Source organism: Acomys russatus, chromosome 15 (assembly GCF_903995435.1).
Source record: "Acomys russatus chromosome 15, mAcoRus1.1, whole genome shotgun sequence".
Lineage (NCBI taxonomy): Eukaryota > Metazoa > Chordata > Mammalia > Rodentia > Muridae > Acomys > Acomys russatus.
The window spans coordinates 65,495,116-65,518,446 of record NC_067151.1 but is presented as its reverse complement, the minus strand read 5'-3'; the positions used below and the strand labels follow the sequence as shown (position 1 = coordinate 65,518,446).

Here is a 23,331-nt window from a genome sequence, read left to right as displayed (position 1 = left end):
GGGAGGACACCAACACACATGGGAGAACACCAACACACATGAGAGAACACTAACACACGTGGGAGAACACCAACACACGTGGGAGGACACCAACACACGTGGGAGAACACCAACACACATGGGAGAACACCAACAACACACATGGGAGAACACCAACAACACACATGGGAGAACACCAACACACGTGGGAGAACACCAATACACGTGGGAGAACACCAACACACATGGGAGGACACCAACACACATGGGAGAACACCAACACACATGAGAGAACACTAACACACGTGGGAGAACACCAACACACGTGGGAGGACACTAACACACGTGGGAGAACACCAACACACGTGGGAGGACACCAATACATGTGGGAGAACACCAACACACATGGGAGGACACCAACACACATGGGAGGACACCAACACACATGAGAGAACACTAACACACGTGGGAGAACACCAACACACGTGGGAGGACACCAATACATGTGGGAGAACACCAACACACATGGGAGGACACCAACACACATGGGAGGACACCAACACACATGAGAGAATACTAACACACGTGGGAGAACACCAACACACGTGGGAGGACACCAACACACATGAGAGAACACCAACAACACACACGGGAGAACACCAACACACATGGGAGAACACTAACACACGTGGGAGAACACCAACAACACACATGGGAGAACACCAACACACATGGGAGAACACTAACACACGTGGGAGAACACCAACACACATGGCTTGAAGTGCGTTTACAGAAGGAAATCATGTCGCTCTCCTCTATGCGGGAAGTCATTCTCCTTGCTGAGTTTGTATAAACGCAGTTAGGCGGTGACTCCAGCTTGAATACAACCGCTTTCCCACCTGACTGCCTGGCAGCTCACCCACCTTACTGCCTGGCAGCTCAGGTCTCTTCTTCCAGTAGAAGACCCTATTTCTAGCCAAGAAAACCTTTAAAAAACCTTTTCTGTAGTCAGCATTGTGGTGCACTCCTTTAATCCCAGCACTCGGGAGGCAGAGGCAGGTGAATCTCTGTGAGTTCGAGGCCAGCCTGGTCTATAGAGTGAGTCCAGGGCAGCCAAGGCTACACAGAGAAACCCTGTATCGAAAAACAAAATAAATAAATAAATAACCTTTTCTGCATCTGAGCCCCTTGAACATAATTTTTTTTTTATATTTATCTATTTATTATGTATACAGTGCTCTGCCTGCATGTATGGCTGCATTACAGAAGAGGGCACCAGATCTCATTACAGATGGTTGTGAACCACCATGTGGTTGCTGGGAACTGAACTCAGGACACCGGGAAGAGCAGACAGTGCTCTTAACCTCTGAGCCATCTCTCCAGCCACCCACCACCTGCTACCTCAAACATCTTGATGAAAGGGATAGACCATCTTTTCCAGAAAAATGCACACTTGAACAGACTGAAGATTTTGCTGAACTTTCAGACTCATTTGTGAGTCTGCTGACCCCGAGGTTCTTTGGATAAGATTCTTTTCTTGATAATCATATGGCACATGTAGGCAAAGAACTGAAGGCTGTTCTGATAACGAGTGGCTTCTCATGTTTATCCCTATCGCTCACGTAGGATGTTACTTAATATCTGGGATGTTGAGGAGCCTCTAGGTCCCAACGGTTGACCAGGAAGCCCAGCAGCTTCAGTGACTTGAACTGATTGTCTTTGGCATGCAGGAAAGCCGCTCAGCTTCCACACCCCTGCAAGTTTGGAAGCTCGTCTGGAAGGCCTGGTCATAGTGCAGTACCCGTGCCGTTACTCAAGTCATCGGGTATTTGTGCAGACTGCTCTGCATCCTCAAGAACCTGCTCCTGTTGGTATACATTGCCACCCTGATGGAAGCAAGCATCACCTAAGAGGAGGGAGTCTCAACTGAAGGACGGCCTAGATCGGACGGATGGGGCTATGGCCCTGTCTGTGGGATTATTGATTGATATGGGACGGTTCAGTATAAGAAAGATGAGCACAGCATGATGCCTTTAATCCCAGCACTCGGGAGGCGGAGGCAAGTGGATCGCTGTGAGTTTGAGGCCAGCCTGGTCTACAGAGTGAGTCCAGGACAGCCAAGGCTACACCGAGAAACCCTGTCTCGAAAAACCAAACCAAACAAAAACCAAAAACAAACAAAAAATAAAAACAGAGAAAGAAAGATGAGCACTGGAGAAGAAAGGAGTAAGCCAGTAAGCAACAGTCCTCCTGGGTCTCTGCTTCTGGTCTCGCTTTCAGGTTCCTGCCTTGAGTTCCTGCCTGCCCTGACTTCCCTCAGTGACTGATTGTTTTGCTTTGTTGTTTTTTGTTTTGTTTTGTTTTTATGGCTTTCAGTGACTGATTGTTATCTGGAATGTAACCTGAAATTAACCCTTTCTTCTCAATTTGCTTTTGGTCATGATGTTTATCACAGCAACAGAAAACAAATTTGAGCACCTCTCTTGCAGCTGAAATAAGACTTCAAGAATCAGTTATGCTCAGAGCATTTGAAAGTTAATTTCAAAAACCACCAGCCTGGTGGTACACACCTGTAACTCCAATATTGGTTCAAGAAGCTGAGGCAGTAGGATCACAGGTTCAAGGCCAGCCTGAGCTACATACAGAATTCTAGGCCATTCTGGGCATAGCAAGATCCTGTCTCAATGAACAAACAAATGTGATTAGGCCCCCATCAGTAAGAAAGTACACTCCTGTCTTAGTTACCATTGCACTGCTGTGAAGAGACACCATGCATGACCAAGGCAACTCTTATAAAAGAAAGCATTTGGGGCTGGAGAGACAGCTCAGAGGTTAAGAGCACTGGCTGCCCTTCCAGAGGTTCTGAGTTCAGTTCCCAGCACCCACGTGGTGGCTCACAGCCATCTGTAATGTGATCTGGTGCCCTCTTCTGTCCTCTTCTGGCCTGCAGATATACATGTGAACAGAGTACAAACAAATAAATATTTTTAAAAAAGAAAAAAGGAAAAGATAGGGTCCTGCTATGTAGCACAGGCTGACCCTGAACTTGAGATCCTACTGTTTTGGCCTCCTAAAGCATTGGTGCTGCAGGTTGAGTGCCCTTTGGCCCTGCTAAGGCACATACCTGCACAGCACTTGGAACATTTTACCCAGAGCGTCCTGAGAGCAATTTCCCTCCGGCTGTCCGTTTGCAGGCAATTATCCCCTTTCACCTGGTAGGCCAGGAGACCGCTGGAGTCTGCCTGGTATGCGTCAAATGTCACTTAACAAGGTAAGACTATAAGGTTCCGATCACTCTCACAGATGCCAAACTGTGTTTTAGGGAGTCGGTATTTAGGAGCAAAACTCATGCTTAGTGTTCAGTGAGTGCTTGAGAGCAAAGTGAAAGGACCAGGTACAGACAAAGGATCCTACCCCTATCCGTCTGTGTTAGCCTGAGACAGGCAAGTCAGACTTCTGATGCCAAACCCTGCCTGAACCACTGGTTATCACATCAACTTATCCAGGCCACCTTTCAGAGGAGACAGTTATAAGGCAAATTCAGTGTCTTAAAGCATGTGCAATGTGAGTGCAGACAAGAATTGATGGGGCTGGAGAGATGCTCAGAGGTTAAGAGCACTGGCTACTCTTCCAGAGGTACTGAGTTCAATTCCCTGAAAACACATGGTGGCTCACGACCATCTATTATGTGATCTACTGCCCTCTTCTGGCCTGCAGATGTACATGCAGGCAGAGGACTCACATACATTAAATAAGTAAGTAAATAAATAAATAATTCTTGAAGGAAAAAAAAAAGAATTTACTAAATTTTAACTATGAAAATAACTAAGGCCGGGCGGTGGTGGCGCATGCCTTTAATCCCAGCACTTGGGAGACAGAGGCAGGTAGATCTCTGTGAAATCGAGGCCAGCCTGGTCTACAGAATGAGTTCCAGGACAGTCAAGGCTGTCTCAGAAAACAAACAAACAAAAACAAACAGAAAGAGAATTCAGTCCCAAATCAGGCCTGCTTAGCACAACCCTAAGCTCCTTTAGCTGAGTGGGGACAGAAGCAAATTCAAGCACCTCAAACTTCTATGTTCCCCAACAGGAGGGTGAAATTGTAGAAAGTGTCAGCAACAGTGGAATAGGAGGAGCCAGAGACAGGTCATGCTACATGCAGAAAATTGAGATGTTCATTTCGCAGACCTCGACCGCGGCGAAGCCAGGGCTGCGCTACAGGAAAGAACTTCAGGGTAAGCCAGTTCAGAGCAGAGTAAGAGGCTTAAATTATTAATTTAAAAAAAATTATTATTCTGAGTGTGTGTGCACATGCCATTGTATACATGTAGGGGCCAGAGGGTAACACTATGAGGCGGGTTCCAGGGTGCAGCTTAGGTCACAGGTTTGCTTGGAAAACACATTGTCACTACCCCAGACACGGACTTTATTAAGAGGAGAGTTCAGGATAGATTTGAGTATAGAAAAGCGCTCAGAGAAAGGCTAGTTCACACCCAAGCATGCTGTGGGCTTCTCAAGACAGAGTGCTGCTCAGGCACACGTACGAATCAGGTGGCCTCTCAATAGGTTGCTAAGAAACCTTTCTATTTATTTATTATTTATTTATTGTGCCGAGGTCTATCATGTAGTCCTGAGGTGTGTTGGATAGGATTGCAGTCTAATAAATTAAAACCATAGGTCGTGGGCTGGAGAGATGGCTCAGCAAGTTAAGAGGATCAGAGTTCAGTTCCCAGATCCTCCTATACAGGGAGCTGCATAGCCATCTGTGACTCCAGGTGCAGGGGATCCACTGAGTCTCACCTCTAAGGCCACCGGTGCTCATGAGCACACCCCTCACACACTTACACACACACACACATATATATGACAAGGTTTCTCTCTATAGTCCAGGCTGGCCTCAAACTCATACAGATCCCTCTGCCTCTGCCTCCCAAGTGCTAGGATTAAAGGCTTAAAAATTCTTTCTCGAGCCGGGTGTGGTGGCACACGCCTTTAATGCCAGCTCTCAGGAGTTTGAGGCCAGCCTGATATACAAAGAGAGTTCCAGGACAGCCAGGGCTGTTACACTGAGAAATCCTGCCTCGACCCCTGCCCCCCCCCCCCGAAAAAAAAATTATGTCTTGGAGCTGGGCGTTGTGGCACGTGCCTTTAATCCAGCCCTCAGGTAGGCAGAGGCTCCAGGACAACCTGGTCTACAGAGACAGTCCAGGACATCCAAGGCTACACTGAAAAAACCCTGTCTCAAACAAACAAACAAACAAACAAGCAAAAATAGGAGTAGAGGAGCTAGAGAGATAGCTTAGTGGTTAAAAGCACTAATTGCTCTCCTACAGGACACAGGTTCAATTCCCAGCACCCACCTGACAGCTAACAACCACCTGCGAGTCTAGTTTTAGGAGATTTACCCACCTTTTTTAACCTTTGTGGGCACCAGCCGTGCGCGCATGTGTGTGTGTGTGTGTGTTTATGTGTGCATATAAAATAAAATACATAAAAAAAAGAGAGGGTAGAGATCCAGGTTAGTTAATAGAGTCCTTACTTAGCACGCAGAACAGACTCAACATCCATAAACAAGGCATGGTGGCACAGCCCTGTAATCCCAGTACTCAGGAGACAGAAGCAAGGAGTTCAAGGTCATCCTTGGCTACATAGCGAATTTAAGACTAGCCTGAGCTACTTGAGACCTTGTCTCAAAAAAACCAAAATGAAACTAAATAATAACACTAATAATAAATAATAATAACAATTAAAATAGATTCACAGGGTATTTGAGTCCATGTTAGCTCAGCAGCCCAGGCTTCTCTGAGACTCCATGGGTGAAGGGGGAGAGGCGTGTGGTCTGAGCACATTTGAAATGTGTCCATTGTCCAAGAGACAGGACAGAAGGAGAGCTATAGAAAGTGGGGAGCTTGGCAGAAATGCCTTCCTATTTCAATTTATAGCCTCCCTAAGTGAAATAATAGCTCTAAGGAAAGAAATTATTCACAAAATATTCAGAGCAAACGTTGAGATGGGAAGATAAGAAAGATAATTAAGTCTGTACTTTTCTTAAAATGAAGCACTGTCTAAGCAGAGGAATAAATTAGATGCCTTTTCAAACCTTTCAAATCTAAGCATCCTAAAAATATTAAGTGCACTGTGTAGCGTGGTGGTTTTCAGACTTTTTTTTTTTAAAGCAGCAGTGCACAGTCAGACATACATCCTAGGGCTGGGGGGACACAGTTCAGACGTGGGACACTTGCCTGGCATGTGTAAGGACCTTGGTTCAAGGTCAGCGCTGCAAAAAAAATTATTGTTGTTACTGAATCTTGATTGCATACACACAGTGTTCACTCCGTATTTTCATGATTTCTCGATTCAGGTTTCATGAGAAAGCACAGGTCCCAAATATGAAATCTTTCTTTTATCCCCCTCCTCCTCTCTTCCTAACACTCCTTTTCAGGCTGATTTTGCCAGCCGTTTTGACAAACGCAGGTCCAGTGGAGTTTCTTAATCATTAAATATCTCTGCAGGTGTACCCACCCACAATATGGAGACAATTTAGCAATGCCTGAAAGGGCAGCGTGTAGATGTGACATTCGTATCAAGCATGCAAGAATCCCTTCTTTGGAGACCTGGCTTTCTCGACCACTGAAAACTAAGGACTTGGAGGCAGGGCTTGACAGACGCAAGACCTGCCAGTGTCGAGTCGACCATTTGTCTAGCGGAATCTACCCTCCGTCAATATTCTTTAACGCGTCTTAAGTGTTCAGCGCCAACGTGAAGACTTAATAATTAACCAACAGCCACTACTCTGGCTCTTCACAGAGAGAGAGCACTGTTTTTTTCCCAGACCCTGGCTCTCCAGGGTTACCCCGACCCTCCCCCCCGGGGGCCCCCAGACCGGCTCCAGCCTCAGGTAACTTTTCCCTCCAGTTTGGTGGAAGGTTACATTGGAAGAAAATAGTCCCTACCGTCTAGAAAGTTTTCAGGGAAAAAGAGGGCGTCTGCCGTGCCTGCGGTGCGTGCGCCCCGCCGCCGCTGCTGCTCCGCGGACCCCGCACCCCGGAGCCCCCGGCGCGGGGCAGCGAGGGCAGCGGGAACCTCCTGCAGCCGGGAGCCCGCCGGGCTTGGCCACGACAAGTCTTTCCTTACTGATCAATTCCACTTCATGCACTCGGAGCCTTAGACTGTGCGGACGGAACCACAGTCGGGAGTGCAGGAAACGAGGTGATTTGGACAAAAACAATAATTAGAATGTAGATTTTTTTTTTCCTCTTCTTTCCCTCCCCACCCCCCACCCCCAAAACCTAATTTGCATGCAAATTACGTCGTGGCAGGCCCTCAGACCCGGCTGGCAGGCCTTGTGGTCTGCACCAGCATAAGATTTTAGTGTGGCGGTAATTTTCCCAAATGGAGCCACACTCCCCAAAAAATATCGCCCGGGAGGGAGCGTGGTGGATGATGGTTTTGTTTTTTTGGTTCCCTTCTTGCCCCGCCCCCAAGCCCCTACCCCACCCCAGACAGGGTTTCTCTGTGTAGCTTTGGCTATCCTGGAATTGCTTTGTAGACCAGGCTGGCCTCGAACTCACAGCGATCCTCCTGCCCTTGCTGGGATTACTGGGTTTCATTTCTTTCTAATATGTGCCCTTTGTTTCAAACTGTAAGGCTCTACACCTAGTTCAACTCCGTGTAACCCAGATCAATTTTTTAAAATTTACTGATGAATAATTTACGTAATTTCGATGCAGATTTAGGCGGTGTGGTTCTTGCTGTGTTAGTGTAGCAGAAAACAGCCTCATTCTGCCTCTTGAGGATGTCAACGGCAGACAGTCAGGATGCTGTTGGGTACTCCAGATCGCACATCTGACACACTTATCCACGGCATTAAAACGACGTTAGGAGCAGCTGGGTGTGGTGGCGCATCCCTGTAGTCCCAGCACTCGGGAGGCAGAGGCAGGAGGATTGCTGTGAGTTTGAGGCCAGCCTGGTCTACAAAGCAAGTCCAGGACAGCCAAGGCTACACAGAGAAACCCTGTTTTAGAAAAAAACAAAATTTTTTTTTGGTTTGAGTCTCTAGTGAAATGGAGTTCATCTCATTGCAGTGCTGTGCAATTAAAGAAGCCTAGGAAATAGTACATATTTATTGATTTATTTATATATTGATTTATTTAAATGGATGTCTCCCAAAATGCTTTGTGTATATAAAATAATAAATACCGGTTCGCAAGAGTGAAGGTTCCATACTGCAGACTGTACACGTGAGAGGGGACTTAAGGATGGGGACCTGCTCGCACAGTAGCTACTTCTCTGAAGAGTCCTGGTGTGGTCCTTCACCAGACGTGGGCCCTCTTGACCTTGTGATGTAGCCACTTAAACACGTTAGGGGGAGGGAGTGTGTCTAATCTGCAAGTAGGACCTCCCTCTTGCCAGCATGGAACCAGAGAAGTCAGTCTAAACACGGAAAGGCTAAGCTCATTTGATGAAGATCAAGGGTAAAAGAATTTCTACAAGTTATTCAAGCTATTGATGTCAAAAGCGATTAGGGCCCCCGGCTTCCAGGGCATCGGGTAATGGAAAGTATTTTCCTGAAGGCCTGAAGTCATGTGACTTGCTGGGGGGACTTAAGTCTGGATTTCTCTGCTTTGAGCTGTCTAGAGTTTCTGGGGTGTGTGGGGAGTGACCGAAGCCTAGCTTGCTGGAGAGCTGTTTATTTTCGGGCTGTCAGCTAAACTGCGGAAACTTGTTGAAGAGATTTACTGCGCTGTTTGCTTAGATTAAGACTTCAGCGAGTTAATTAAAACAGGTTCCGAGAGATAGACTGTGCCAGACCCCTACTGGCTCCTAAGATTGTGCTTTCTTACTGATGTGAGGTGACAGCTGAGCTCAGCACGTGGGACCTGCCGGGGCGTAATTCAAGAGCCACGCCGCTAAGTTCAAAGGCATGCAGGTGTTCGGAATCAAACCGGCCCTGACACCCCGGTCCAGGGGAACTGGACTGTTTGCTTCTGCTCAAGCAGCTCCGCTCAGACTGACAAGAGGCTGCTGCGCCATTTGCCAACAAAGGAATCACAGCTTCAGAAGATGAACTCAAGGCCTCCAGTGTGCTAGGCTGTGCTCTATCACTGACCTATAGCCGTACCCCTTGTTTTGTTTTTTCTTTTCCTTTTCTTTTTTCTTTCTCTCCCACCCCTCCTTGGTTGTTGGTTTTTTTTTTTTTTTTTTTTTTTTTTTTTTTTTTTTTTTTTTTTTTTTGTGACAGGGTTTCTCTGTGTAGCCTTGGCTGTCCTGGACTCCCTTTGTAGACCAGGCTGTCCTCGAATTTACAGAGATCCACCTGTCTCTGCCTCCTGAGTGCTGGGATTAAAATTGTGCGCCACCACCTGGCAAATATTAAAGCACTCTTAACCTTCTCCCGAAATGGGGGGAGGGGGCAGGGAGGGAGGGGGCCTCAATATTCAGGTCTGGCTAGTTTTGAAGTCACATTCCTTCTCATGAAAACACCAACCTCAGGGCCATGCGTGGTGGTGCACGCCTTTAATCCCAGCACTCTTGGGAGGCAGAGGCAGGCGGATCACTGTGAGTTCGAGGCTAGTCTGGTCTACAAAGTGAGTCCAGGACGGCCAAAGCTACACAGAGAGACCCTGTCTCAAAAAACCAAAACCAAAAACAAACAAACAAACAAAAAACCCCAGAAAAACAGAAAGAGAGACACAGAGAGAGAGAGAGAGACAGAGAGAGATCTTTGTGATAGAGATTTCTCTTTCTTTTCTTTCTTTCTTTCTTTCTTTCTTTCTTTCTTTCTTTCTTTCTTTCTTTCCTTTCCTTTCCTGTCCTTTCCTTTCCTTTCCTTTCTTTCTTTCCCCAGACAGGGTTTCTCTGTGTAGCCTTGACTGTCCTGGACTTGCTTTGTACAGGCTGACCTCGAGCTCACAGCAATCTGCCTGCCTCTGTGTCCTGAGTGCTGGGATTAAAGGTGTGCGCTACCACGCCCAGCTTCTGTTTGTTTGTTTGTTTTGGTTTTTCGAGACAGGGTTTCTATGTGTAGCCTTGGCCATCCTGGACTCACTTTGTAGACCAGGTTGGCCTCAAACTCACAGCGATCCACCTGCCTCTGCCTCCCGAGTGCTGGGATTAAAGGCGTGCACCACCATGCCCGGCTTCTGTTTGTTTTTTTACACAAAGTGCCATATGTAATTCTTTTTTTTTTTTTTTTTTTTTTGGTTAAGATTTATTATTTTATAACATCCTGCCTGCACATGCGCCGGCCTGCCAGAAGAGGGCGCCAGATCTCTTTATAGATGGCTGTGAGCCAGCATGTGCTTGCTGGGAATTGAACTCCTTTGGAAGACTAGCCTGTGCTCTTAACCACTCAGCCACCTCTCTAGCCCAATATGTAATTCTTACTGGCCTGGAACCCACTATGTAGCACAGTTTGGGTTTGAACTTGTGCTCCTCCTGCCTCTGCTTTCTATGAACTGGGGTTACAGGCATGTATCACCACATTTAGTCATAAAGTCATTTCAGTCCACTGTAGTGAAAGCTGTGATGAGCAAACTATAAAGTACAAAGGGTGCACACAGATTGGGCCTCGTACCTTTGTGCCTTCCCCTACATCCCTTATACCTCTGGCTGGGTTGTTTTAATCTTTACTGCCAGTTGCTGTCCAAGGCAGATCGTCCCTCTTTTCACTCCCACTGCAGCCTCTGTCTGTGCCTCCGCCAGCCAGCGTGGTCTTAAAAACGTGTGTCAGGGAGCTGAAGAGAAGGCTTAGCAGTTAAGGGCACTGGCTGATCTTCCCGAGGACCCAAGTTCAGTTCCCCGCACCCACGTGGCAGCTCACAGCTGTGTATAGCTCCAGTCCCAGGGAATCCTATGTCCTCAGCACCCGTGGGTACCAGGTGTGCACAGATATAGATGCGGATAAAACACACAGGTGGCATGTAAGCGGCTTGCCCCCTAGGTTGCTTAGCAACCTCTGACATCGTGCCCTGTCTGACACTAAGTGTGTGCCAGGGGTCCAGGATAAAAGGGCAAACTCACCGTCTATTGCTCTCTTACTCTCTCTGTTACCCTTGCACTTTCTCTAAGGGTGCCCCATTCTCTCTGTCTCTCTCTTTCTCTCTCTCTCTCTCCTGTGTGTGTGTGTGTGTGTGTGTGTCTGTCTGTCTGTCTCTCCCTACCCTCATGGCTCACTCAGGCCCTAACTCTTCCTCATTCCCTTCTTCCCAAATCTCTCCATATTCATGTCTGTGTCATGCCACCTCATTTTCTTCTTCTTCTTCTTCTTCTTTTTTTGTTTTTGTTTTTGTTTTTTTTTCGAGACAGGGTTTCTCTGTGTAGCCTTGGCTGTCCTGGACTCACTTTGTAGACCAGGCTGGCCTCGAACTCACAGCGATCCGCCTGCCTCTGCCTCCTGAGTGCTGGGATTAAAGGCGCGCGCCACCACACCCAGCTGCCACCTCATTTTCAAATCATAACACGCACACACACACACACAAAGTATGCCTGGCCTTTAGTCCCAGCAGTCAGGAGGCAGACGCGGGCGGAACTCGGTGAGTCTGAACCCAGGTCTACAGGGCAAGTTCCAGGACAGCGAGGGCTATACAGTGAGACTCTGTCTCAAAACAAACATAGAAACAAAAAACAAACAAACAAAAAGCGCTTGTCAAGAGATGTCACTCCCAGGCTGGAGAGATGGCTCAGAGGTTAAAAGCGCTGACTGCTCTTCCAGAGGTCCTGAGTTCAATTCCCAGCAACCACATGGTGGCTCAAAACATCTACATGTGATCTCTGGCCTGCAGGTGTACATGCAGATAGAGCACTGTGTACATAATAAATAAGTAAATCTTAAAACAAACAAACAAAAAAAATCCCAGGGCTGGAGAGATGGCTCAGAGGTTAAGAGCACTGAATGCTCTTCTAGAGGTCCTGAGTTCGATTCCCAGCAACCACATGGTGGCTCACAACCATCTGTGGTGTGATCTGCTGCCCTCTTCTGGCATGTAGACAGAGCACTGTATACATAATAAATAAAAATCTAAAAAAAAAAATCCTGCTTCTTCTTTCTCGGGTGGCGGATGACTCTGGTGCAGCGGGAGGGCCCCGAGGAACCGGGGCCCAGGATAAGGAGGGTGAGGCCGCTTCCGCGGAGGATTCGGCACCAATCTTAGGAAGCCAAGACAAGGCGTGGATCCCCGGCACCAAGCTGGGCCACCTGGTTAAGGAAATGAAGATCAGTCCTTGGAGGAGATTTATCTGTTCTCCCTGCCCATTAAGGAGTCCGAGATTACTGACTTTTTCCTGGGCGCATCCCTAAAGGATGAGGGTCTCAAGATCATGCCAGTGCAGAAGCAGACACGGGCTGGCCAGCGGACAAGGTTCAAGGCTTTTGTCACTATTGGGGACTACAATGGTCACGCTGGTCTTGGTGTTAAGTGCTCAAAGGAGGTAGCCACTGCTATCCGAGGGGCCATCATCTTGGCCAAGCTTTCCATCGTCCCTGTGTGGAGAGGCTACTGGGGGAACAAGATTGGCAAGCCACACATTGTTCCATGCAAGGTGACAGGCCGCTGTGGCTCTGTTTTGGTGCGTCTCATCCCTGCCCCCAGAGGCACTCGCGTTGTCTCTGTTCCTGTGCCCAAGAAGCTACTGATGATGGCCGGCATTGACGACTGCTACACACAGCCAGGGGCTGTACTGCCACCCTGGACAACTTTGCCAAGGCCGCTTTTGATGTCATTTCCAAGACTTACAGCTACCTGACACCTGGTCTCTGGAAAGAAACTGTGTTCACCAAGTCTCCTTATCAGGAACTCACTGATCATCCTGTGAAAACCCACATCAGAATGTCTGTTCAAAGGACCCAGGCTTTAGCTGTGGCTACCACATAAGGGTTTTTACAAGAAAAATAAAGTGAATTAATTCTGCTTAAAAAAAAAATCCCAGCACTCCAGAGGCAGAGGCGGGCAGATCACTGTGAGTTCAAGGCCAGCCTGGTCTACAAAGTAAGTCCAGGACAGCCAAAGCTACACAGAAAAACCCTGTCTCGAAAAACAAAAAACATACACACACTGGAAAAAGGGGAGAATTTAACAGAATCTCATGCTGGACTAAAAAAACAAAACAAAAAAATTTTTTTTTTCAAGACAAGGTCTCTCTGTGTTTGCCTTGGCTATCCTGGACTCACTTTGTAGACCAGGCTGGCCTCGAACTCACAGTGATCCGCCTGCCTCTGCCTCCCGAGTGCTGGGATTAAAGGCGTGCGCCACCACGCCCGGCTCAACAAATCTTAATTAACTAAAAGGTCAAGGTTTTCCTTTGTTTTGCATATGTTTTATATGTATTTATTTATTCTTTAGTGTGTGTGGTGGGCTCCTGGAATTGAACTGATGTCAGCAGGCTTGGCATCAAGCACTTGTACTGCTGAGCCAACTCACCAGTCCTTCCTGCATTTTAAATGTAGAACTTTGAATACAGAATTTGGTGACTGAAGCACACATTTTATAATCTATTTACACTCAATACTATTATTGGCTGACATATGAAGGAAAGTAAATGAAAGTAAAAAGAAACTGGAAAGAAAGTAGAAGGAAAACAGAAATTCAGATGCTAAGAGCCCACTGGGCAGCAGAGGCAGGAAGAGCCCACTGGGCAGCAGAGGCAGGCTGGGAGGGCGAGTGGATGGACCGCTGAGACCATACACTTTGTATCATCACACGCTTGTTTGATGTGCACTCAGCGTGTTGAGTTAAGGTTTTAAGTAGGGAGTGGCATCTTCTTCCCCCCCCCCCCCCCCAAGACAGAGAAACCCTGTCTCAGAAAAAAAAAAAAAAGAAGAAGTTAAGCTCAGAGGCCGGGATGTAGCTTGGTGAGTAAAGGCACTTACCACCAAGTCAGGCAGCCTGAGTTCAGTCCCCAGGCCCCACACGATGGAAGGAGAGAACTGACTGACATCTTCTGACCTCTGCATGCTAAGCAGCGGCAGGGCTAAATTCAAACCTGGGACGCTGTTTGAAAGCGAGCATTTTCCACACTGCGCCCCAGAACCTGGTGCAAGATGAAGGGACAAAAGAAGAGAACACCCCAACCTCTCCCTCCTGGCCTTCAAGTCCTCAGAGCAGAGGCGCTTCCTCCCTCTCGCCCTCTTGTGGCCACAGGGCTCACCGTAGGCTCTCGGTCTTCAGAGAAAAGCCAGAGGGGCTGGCTAACCTAACAAAGAGCTTGTGTCTCTGCTCCTCTGTGGAACAGTGGGCTGTTAGCAAGTTCAAAGGACCATGCCTGATGCCTGCTTCTTTACTTCTTTTCTTTTTCTCCCCATTTCTCTCTCTCTCTCTCTCTCTCTCTCTCTCTCTCTCTCTCTCTCTCTCTCTCTCTCTCTCTCTCTCTCTGTCTCTCTCTGTCTCTGTCTCTCTCTCTCTCTGTGTGTGTGTGTGTGTGTGTGTCTCTCTCTCTCTCACTGCTCTCCTGCGCTGCCCAACTTCTGAGTCCCAAGTTCACTTACAGGGACAGGAGTGTCAGGTCAGCCTGCCATAAAAATGAGGCCCAGAATATGCTGGGCGGTTGATAAGATTTTTCCTGAGGACGATACGGGGTTCCCAAAGGGAGAAATTTGTCTCCTCACCTCAGAACTCACCACATAATGTAAATCTACTTGAGCAATCAAGGGGCAGAATGACATGTGGCTAAAAGCAGATTCTAGAGCCAGACTCTGTGTGACCTCGGGCAGGACACTTCATGTCACTTGTTTCTTTCCCCTAGGGCCCGGGGATGGAGGGGCTGATCCAGGCTTTCCCTAAGGCTGGATCTATGGAGAAAGAACATAGCTCCTTCTCTAAAATCAGGATTATGGGAGGCAGAGCTGGTAATGGCCTGGGGCCAGGGCCTTGGGGGAGCTGTGGCTTCAGAGCCTGAGAACCGGAGGCTTCCCACTCTATGGGGTTATGGTTATCAGTCCCAAGGCTGCTGGGAGCTCAGTCTGTAATGTTCTTGAGCTATCCTGTGTTCCGTCTGCGCAACATTGTTTAACTTCCCTCTGACTTGGTCCCGTTAAGTGATAGTTCCTGCTGGCTCTGTCCCATTTGCCCATTGTAAATAATATATACAAGATGCTGTGTTTGTTTTGTTTTTTGAGACAGGGTTTCTCTGTGTAGCCCTGGCTATCCTGGACTCACTCTGTAGACCAGGCTGGCCTCGAACTCACAGCGATCTGCCTGCCTCCGCCTCCCGAGTGCTGGGATTAAAGGCTGCGCCACCACGCCCAGCTGAGATGCTGTACTGCATAATACGCTCGCTTGGCATAAGACGTAGCTTGTGCACGACCTCTCACCCCGAGCTCATCTACCCTCCGATCTTCTGGTTTCCTGGTCCTGTCTCTCAGGACCTGTCACTGAAAAATGACGTGCTTGTTGAGGTCAAATGGCAGAGCACTTGCCTAGCATGGACAAAGCTCTGGGTTTAATCCTAGCATCATAAGTAAGTACATACATACATACGTACATACATACATACATACATGTTTCTTCACTTAAAATTGGGTTAATATAGCTGGGCATGGTGGTGCAAACCTTTAATCTCAGGAGGCAGAGGCAGGCAGATTGCTGAATTAGAGGCCAACCTAGTCCACAGAGTGAGTTCAAGGACAACCAGAGCCACACAAAGAAAACCCTGTCTCAAACAAACAAACATTAAAATAATAAATAACGGGGGCTGGAGAGATGGCTCAGAGGTTAAGAGCACTGACTGCTCTTCCAGAGGTCCTGAGTTCAATTCCCAGCAACCACATGGTGGCTCACAACCATCTAAAAGGAGATCTGGTGAGCATGTGTACGTGCAGGAAGAACATAAAAATAAATAAATAAATCTTAAAAAAATAATATTCTTAAAGATGGGGTTAATACCATCTACCTCATAAGGTCACTAAAAAAAAAATCAAACAAGATATGATTCTAATTACTTGTGAAGTAATTAGAATTTGGAGGCTGGAGAGATGGCTTAGAGGTTAAGAGCACTGGCTGCTCTTCCAAACATCCCGAGGTCCTGAGTTCAATTCCTAGCAACCACATGGTGGCTCACAACTGTCTATAATGAGATCCGGTGCCTTCTTGTGGCAGGCAGGCACACATGTGGGCAGAATACTGTACAAATAATAAATAAATCTTTAAAAAATAATAAAGTAATTAGAATTTAATTAAAATAGTAACTGCTTAACATTTTTTTCCAAGACAGGGTTGTTTCTCTATGTAGCCTTGACTTTCCTGGAACTCACTTTGTAGACCAGGCTGGCCTCGAACTCACAGCAATCTGCCTGCCTCTGCCTCCCGAGTGCTGGGATTAAAGGTGTGCACCACCCCAATGGCAAGTACTTCACGGACAGGGTTGGGCCAGGGAGAGAGGTGAGAAGCCATCCTGGAGGTCAACAGGCAAGTGTCCAGAAGCAGAACAGAGCGTGGCTCAGGCCTAGGCGGGCAGGAGGGACAGGAGATGAACACCGTGGGGTTGGTGTGGAGAGCAGGCAGGCCCAAGGCTGAGACCTGCTTACACTTTGCAAGCCGGATCTGCTAGGCTGGTGATGAGGAAAATGTTCAGACTTTCCAGAGGCAAATGACATAATGGAGAGGGTGCTTTAGGAGGAAGGAGGAGGGAGGGAGAGCTATTAGGAAGTGATCCTGGTCTGAATCTGGGACCTTAACTTATGCCACAGATGGAAAGGAGAGGCGAAGAATTTGATGGATACGCTTTCACACTTATTTTCAGAAAATAAGTTTTCCTTACAGTAAAATCATCAAATAGCACATTAAGGTATAAAAGGGGAAACAGGGTTGGAGAGATGCCTCAGCAATTGAGAGAACTGGCTGGGTGGCGGGGAAAAAGAGAGAGAACTGGCTGGATTTCCAGGGGACCCTTGTAACTTCAGCTCCAGGGGACAGATGCCCTCCTCTGGCTTCTGTGGGCACACTTACACGCATGACCTACACTCTCTCCCTCTATCTCTCACACACAAATACATGTAAGTAAAAAAAAAAGTAAAAATAAGCCAGATGTGGTGGTGCACACCTTTAATCCCAAGACTTGGGAGTTAGAGCTAGGTGGGTCTCTGTGAGTTCAAGGCCAGTCTGGTAAGTTCCAAGACAGCCAGGGCTACACAGAGGAACCCTGTCTTGAAAACCCTTATGTTGGTAAACTGTTAGTATTACTAAATAAATAAATATTTATGATGAAAAACAAATTATTCTTTCTTACTCCCAGTTCAGTTCTGCAGATACACAGAGTTACAAGCACGTACACATCACACTAAGGAGGCAGAGGCAGGAGGATCACTATGAGTTCGAGGCCAGCCTGGTCCACAAAGCTAGTCCAGGACAGCCAAGGCTACACAGAGAAACCCTGTCTCAAAAAACAAAATAAAAAACAACAAAACAAAACAAAAACCAAAAAACATGGCAGCAGCTATGCCAAAGAGTAGGCCTCAACAATTTCTGCCTGCCTCTGCCTCCCCCAGTGTGGGGGTTACAGGCTTTAGCCATCACTGCCTGATTCGTCTCCCACATTTTCAATTGACCAGTGTGCGAGATGTGTCCACTTACACTCATCTTCTGCGATGCATTTTGCGGACTCCCTAACACTGAGCTCACAGGTAAGTCACGCCGAAGGAAGCGTATCTAATACGCTGAAGGCGTCTCGGGCCGAGGAACTCTATACTGCAGTTCCACGGGACCCTGAGGATCATTTTAAATAACCACCCTGCCAAGCATGTGTCACACTAAATATAATACATTAGAGAAAGAGATGCTTATTTATGGAGTGAGCCAGGGGCCAAAACGAGAAGCAATGTTGCCTCATTTGACCTCAGCTGGTAATGTAATAGCTGGTGACATCCCCACCCCACCCCTACCCCCACCCGTACGCATCCATGAATGACCATGTAAGCACTCTGTGTCTTGTTTGGGAGATTACAAAATAATTTTAGCGAGTAAGACGAACCGGCAAATGCAGAATTAAATAATGAGAACCAACTGCGTGTGACGGAAGGCAGATCTTCGTGGGCCTGTGCTGGGGCTTCGAGGCCCTACTGCGGAGGGTTCCAGCCTTGCCTGGAGCTTTGCCGTTGTTACTGTATGCTGGGGGCTCTTGTGAACACGGGTCTCCTGTCCTTTCATTCTGCACTGAGCTGGGAACTATGGAGCTGTCCCTGCGTGCCTTTAACTTCACGCCTGAGACCGTACACATCACTCTGAACTTCGCTTCTCCGGCCTGCCTCGTCGTTTCCGTCTTTAAAGAACGCCGGCCATCTTATTGAGACATACAAATCTGTTTCCCTCTAACAGCCCAACACCTATGGTACAGGTAGGTGCGTTGTAATGTTTTTGTTTTTGTTTTTTTTTACTCATAAGCAAAATCTATTTTGTTTAGTAAAGATCTTTCCACGTTTCCAAGGCAAACACAGCCGAAGGAGGACACACACCTACATGCGGTGAAGTTAGAAGCGCCCTAGTGCGCGAGCTCGTCGCCGGCTTTCTTCTTCCGACCTGTCTAGGGATCTTTTTCCGCTTTTTGATAGGATTCTGGTCTTCACTCAGGTGAGCGCTGATGTCACTGAAGAGAGCGAGGGAGTCAAGCTGGGAGCTCACAACACTTTCTCGCTTTCTCTCGCTTTGCTCCCTTCTCTCGCCTGCGAACACTTAGAACACTTAATGGCTCCATCACAGTTAATGCTACACTGGTCCTCCTGACTCTGGAGCGTGCGGTGAGAGCGCCGGGCATCACAGATTTCCCATGGGGCTTCTCCTTCAGCTGCTTCAGCTGCTCCAGCTGCTCCAGCTGCTCAGCGCCCATCTCTTGGCTTTTTCCAGTCCCTTTGTTCCCGCTCAGCTCTGTCTCATCGTGACGTACTGGAACCTAGCGTGGAGGGACAGCTTTCTTTCTTTCTTTCTTTCTTTTCCTTTTTGGTTTTTCAAGACAGAGTTTCTCTGTGTAACACCGCTGGCTACCCTGGAACTCTGTCCTGGACTCGCGCTGTAGACCAGGCTGGCCTCGAACTCACGGAGATCCGCCTGCCTCGGCCTCCCGAGGCCTGCGCCACCACCACCCAGCCGCAGGGGACATATTTGTTAGACGCTCCTTTTACAGATTTCTTCCCTACAGCCTCAGACTGGCCTTCCTCTCCTTCATCTTCCTCTTCATCCTCAGAGCTCAACTTCCTTATCATGTTGCTGGGATGAAGGAAGCGGGCCATTCTCACCGAGGCCGGCCGTCCCTGCAGCCTTGACAAGTTTGCCAGCTTGATATTTCAGGGTTTTGGTCCAAGGGATGAAGTTTTTCTAAAACCGTGCAAATCTCCACCAACCTCAGCACTGCAAGGTGTCCCCGCAGGGATCCTCCCAAGGCTTTGTCAAGGATGAGGTGGCTCAGGTCCTTAAAGGTACATGAGCAACAGCTGGTCTTTCACTTCCGGGAAGCGCTGAGCGCTCTCTGTGGAGAATGTTCCAGCTCGAACCGTTTTTGTCAGACTGCAGTGTAGTTGTGCAGTCACAGCCGTCACCGACTCCTGGAGGTCTTTCAAAAGTGTTATCGAACCGACTCCAGCACCTTCGGAGCCGCCATCTTTGCAAAGGCCCCGCCCCTTAGTCCATAATGTATTTATTGACTCTCCTATTAAGACCCTTACTTTATTCATAGGTTTGGTTGGTTGGTTTTTGGTTTTTAGAAATTATTGGTCTGGGCATGGTAGCATATGCCTTGTGATCTCTCAGTACAGGCAGTCTAATTATGTGTAGCCAGCACCATATAGAAGCACATAATCTCAAAAAAAAAAAAAAAAAAAAAAGTGGGGCTAGAGAGATGGCTAAGCAGAGGACTCCCATCACACCTCTAGTTCCAGGGAATCTGATTCTGTTTTTTTTTACTTCCATGGGCAATCGATACATACATGTTACACAGACATATATGCAGGCAAAACACTCATATACAGAAAGTAAAATAAAATAAATAAATAAATCTTTTCTTTTCTCCTTCCCTCAGACAGGATTTCTCTGTGTAGCCTTGGCTGTCCTGGAACTCCCTCTATAAAGCAGGCTGGTCTCAAACTCACAGAGAACCGCCTGCCTCTGCCTCCTACCGAGTGCTGGGACTAAACGCCTGTGCTACTACCACCTGGCATAAATCTTCTTCTTTTTTTTTTTTCATAGACCAAGTCTTGACTTTTATTACTTAAAAAAGCTACATATTTATTTTGCTTTCTGACTCTGTGCTTGTGCCTTCAACACTTTCACAACGATTTTCTGTTCCTCAATAAGGAAAGCTTGCTTGGTCCTGTCTCGGACACACTTGGCGCACACGGAGCCACCGTAGGCCCTGCTGACCTGCTTCTTTTTTTTGTCTTGGACAGCTTCAGCAGGACTTTAGGCCTCACAGCACGAACCCTGTGCAGTCTGCCTGGGCACACTGCGCATGCGGATTTAGGTGCGTTCCCAACTTTCTTGGTGTACAGGTAAGCAATCCTGTTGCCAGGGGTTCGAGACAGCCTCGTTTTGTTAGAGGCTGTACTGTAGGAGAGCCTATGACGGTATGTCAAATGTTGGACCATTTTGAGTGCCTCTAAGCACTGTCCCCGGAAGAGCAAATCTTCTTCTTCTTCTTCTTCTTCTTCTTCTTCTTCTTCTTCTTCTTCTTCTTCTTCTTCTTCTTCTTCCTCAAGGGAAAGACTATGTGTCTTCACACAGTGTGCGCTCCGTCATTCCTCAAAATCACGCTCATCCACCACTGTAGCAACGGGACTTGTGACTGAGTCAAAACATTGTATTTCAGGTGACAGTTACCGGATGGCTGTCACCAGATGGCTGTCACCAGATGGCTGTCACCGGATGGTTGCCACCGGATGGCTGTCACCGGATGGCTGTCACCAGATGGCTGTCACCCGATGGTTGCCACCGGATGGCTGTCACCGGATGGCTGTCACCGGATGGTTGCCACCGGATGGCTGCCACCAGATGGCTGTCACCGGATGGCTGTCACCGGATGGTTGTCACCGGATGGCAGTCACCGGATGGTTGCCACCGGATGGCTGTCACCGGATGGCTGTCACCGGATGGTTGCTTACCAAAAAGATCGTGACTTCCACTCCTGCCAGGAATATTTGAGATTGCCTATTTTCTCACAGCATGCTTCAGAAATTTCCAGACCTTAAAACAAAACAGTGGCGCACACCTTTAATCCCAGCACTCAGAAGGCAGAGGCAGGTGGATCGCTGTGAGTTCGAGGCCTGCCTGGTCTACAGAGTGAGTCCAAGACAGCCAGGGCTACACAGAGAAACCCTGTCTCAAAAAAACCAAAAGCCAAACCAAACCTAAGCAATAAAAGCCCCCCCACCCCCCACCAGTGTGACAGCCAAAGGAATGGCATCTTCCAGCTGCTCTGGTTTGCATCTATTTGATGTTTTCCTCTGCTCTGTATTGACTGTGTTCTTTTTGTGAAACTTCCAGTAGGAACAAAACAACCTTGTTTCTTTCCTTTGCTCATCTTCCCGTTAGACTGCCTGTCTTTAGTTGGCGGCGGTGGCAGTGGCGGTGGCAGCAATGGCGCCAGAGACGTACCCAAGGCCTTGTACCTAACAGGAAGCTGCTCTATCACTGAGGTGCTGGACTTGGCGACAACAGCGAGCATTCACAGAGTGGCAGGTCCTTCCTTCCCCTTGAGCTTAGGGTGCCACAGTCTTAGGGTCAAAAAGTCGTTAGAAACTAGAGGAGGTAGCCCAGGCTGGCCTTGAAGCCCCTGTGTAGCCAAGGATGGCCTTGAATTCCTGATTGTCCTTCCTCTACCCCCCAAATTCTGAGATTGTAGGTGTGTGCTGCCACGCCAAGGTTATTATCGTGTTATGGTTTGTGGGGAGTTTTTCTGTTTGTTTTTCTCATTTCCCCACCCCCACCTCACCCCCACCAGTGTTTCGCTGTGTAGCCTTGGCTGTTCTGGACTTTGTAGACCAGGCTGTCCTGGAACTCACAGTGATCTGCCTGCCTCTGCCTCCCCAAGTGCTGGGACTGCAGGGGTGTGCCGCCGGACCTGGCCACTTTTTCATTTCTAATTTAGTGGGGTTTTTTTTTTCACCCCGTTCCAGGATCCTGGCCAGGACACCATATTTTTTATTTTACTTATTCATATTTCTGCTGCTTGGTTGTAACAGATGAATTTCTGCTGCTCGTAGACAGTTACCGTTTCCCGCTGATTCTCTGGGTGGTCAGAGCAAAACCCCTTCTGTACCAGCCCTGTCTAGGACAAGAACCAGCCGGAGCTTGAGTCCGGGCTGCCAGCCTGGTGCTGCCTTCCGCCCCCTCTGTCTTCTCTAGGCTCTCAGAGACTTCCTTTCCTATGTTTGTGCCCTGTACAGTCTGACTTAACCCTAGCAGTGGTAAATCTTCTCTAAAGTCCAATGCTGCTTCCCAGCCTGCTTTGCCCAAGGCTGAGACTACTCTACACAGTCCATAAAATCACCCTGCACTTAAGTATTAGTTTGTTTTAAATGTTCCATATTCAAGGTAGCTAGCAGGTGGTTGCTAGCTTGGTTTGTTTTGTTTTGTTTGTTTGTTTTCTCTTTGATTTTAATTTTTTTTAAAGATTTATTTATTTATTATTATGCATACAATGCTCTACCTGCATGTACACCTGCAGGCCAGAAGAGGGCACCAGATCTCATCATAGATGGCTGTGAGCCACCATGTGGTTGCTGGGATTGAACTCAGGATGTCTGGAGGAACAGTCAAGTGCCTTTAACCTCTGAGCCATCTCTCCAGCCCTTAAATTTATTTTTATATCATTTGTGTGTCTATGGAGGGTGTAGGGGTATATGAGTGTAGATGCCCTCAGAGACAAGATGAGGGTGTCAGGTCCCTTGGAGCGGTGGACACAGCAGTCTGTGAGTTTCTAGATGTGGGTGCTGGGGTTCTGTTTCTAGTCTCATGATTGAGCAGCAAGCTCTGTTAGCTACTGAGCCATTTCTTCAGCCCTGGTTTGGTTTTTATCATCATCACCATTATCATTTTGTTTTATGTATATGGTGTCTGTGCACCACATGCGTGCCTGGTGCCTTCAGAGGCCGGAAAAGGGCACTGAATCTGTTGGAAGTAAAGTAGGTACTTCATAAACATGAACCGAGCGGGTACACCTATGCTGTCAGCAGGTAAGTCTATGCTGGTGGACCCATAGGGCTTTGTCATCTTATTGTTATAGTTGATTTTGTTGTTGGGTTTTAGTTTAGATTTTATGTGTATACATGCTTTGCCTGCCTGTATGTATGTATGTGTGCCATGTGCATGCCTAGTGCCCAAGGAAATCAGGATTGGGCATCAGATCCCCTGGAACAGGAGTCCCAGATGGCTGTGAG

At 47.8% G+C, this 23,331-nt stretch overlaps 2 pseudogenes; both read right to left on the bottom strand.

Moving 5' to 3' along the window:
• Positions 1 to 1,766: 1,766 nt before the first annotated feature.
• LOC127199089 (neuroguidin-like) lies at positions 1,767 to 19,559 on the bottom strand (annotated as a pseudogene).
• A 623-nt stretch (positions 19,560 to 20,182) lies between these two features.
• On the bottom strand, positions 20,183 to 20,541 carry LOC127198969 (60S ribosomal protein L34-like; annotated as a pseudogene).
• Between the last annotated feature and the right edge of the window lie 2,790 nt (positions 20,542 to 23,331).